Raw genomic sequence first — 1,648 nt, forward strand, 5'->3', positions numbered from 1 at the left:
CCATGGCATTCTACCCAGAGCAACAGTGTAAGACTCTGTCTCAAAAAAAAAAAAAAGAATTAAAACAATACCATAAACTTGACTCCAAATAAACTTAAAATTTTTGCAAATTTCTAAAACTCACCCAAACTGACTAAAAGAAATAGAAAACCTAAACAGGGCTATGACTATTCAACTGCTTGCTAATCTCTAACAAACTTGCACAAAGAAAACATTAGATACAAATGATATTCTGGGTAAATTCCACATCAATCCAAACTCTGCCAGGAAACAGAAAAAGAGGAACTACTCTCTAAGTCACAGTATAAGGTCAGTATAACCTTAATACAAAACTCAAAGTAGTCAACAAAGGAAAAAGTACCAGATAATTCTACTTGTAAACAAATATAATAATCTAAATAAAACAAACTCAAACTAGTAGTTCATAAAAGATAATTTAAGACCAATTTGGGTTTATCTCAAGAAAGACTATAAAAGAGACTGAAAAATTCTAAAATCTATAAATTGGAGTTCACTGAATTTAGCTGATTAAAGGAGAAAAACCACAAGATATTCTCAACAGATACAGAAAAGCATGTGACAAAATCAAAAACAAGGCTTGGCGCCTGTGGCTCAAGTGGCTAAGGCGCCAGTCACATACACCTAAGGTGGTGGATTCGAATCCAGTCCAACAATGACGGCTGCAACCAAAAAATAGCCAGGCACTGTGGTGGTCGCCTGTGGTCCCAGCTACTTGGGAGGCGGAGGCAGGAGACTTGCTTGAGCCCAGGAGTTGGAGGTTGCTGTGAGCTGTGATGCCATGGCACTCTACCCAGGGGGACAGCTTGAGGCTCTTCTCAAAAAAAAAAAAAAAAAAAAAAAAAATCAAAAACAAAGACTTCTCTAACTTACAAAGTTATCTACAAAAATTCATAGCAAATGCTATTTTTAATTGGGAAAACATTCTATTTAAAATTAGGAATAAGACCTGTGTGTCCTCTATATTCACTTCTAGTGAACAGCCTATCACTTCCATGACCATGTGAGTCAGTACATGAAGACAAGAAAAATAAATTAAAAGCAAAAATAACCATAAAGAACCAAAATTGTAAATATCTGCTAATGATATAATTTTTTTTTTGAGACAGAGTCTCATTTTGTTACCCCTAGTAGAGTGCCGTAGCATCATAGCTCACAGCAACCTCAAACTGTTGGGCTCAAGCAATTCTCTTGCCTCAGCATCCCAAGTAGCTGGGACTACAGGCACCCACCACAATACCCAGCTATTTTTTTAGAGATAGGGTCTCAGTCTGGCTCAGGGCTGGTCTCGAACCTGTGAGCTCAGGGGATCCATCCACCTCAGCCTCACAGAGAGCTAGGATTACAGGCATAAGCCACACCCAGCTGCAAATGATACAATTAACCACATAGAAAATCCAAAGGAAGTCCATAAAATGTTAGAAATAATAAAAGCATATCAAATAGATGGCTACAGAGTAGTATTTTCTAAATGCATTAAATTTCTATTTACTAACAAAGCAGAAAATAGTCTCTTAGAAACACAATTTGTAACAGCAACAACAACAAAAAAAATCAAAAACATCAGAATCCACATCAAAAAAGTGGAAGATCTCTATGGAGAAAATAATGAAACTACATTAAAAACCTA

The sequence above is a fragment of the Otolemur garnettii genome, unplaced genomic scaffold (genome assembly GCF_000181295.1).
Source record: "Otolemur garnettii isolate 467f Iridium unplaced genomic scaffold, OtoGar3 scaffold00180, whole genome shotgun sequence".
Classification (NCBI taxonomy): Eukaryota; Metazoa; Chordata; class Mammalia; order Primates; family Galagidae; genus Otolemur; species Otolemur garnettii.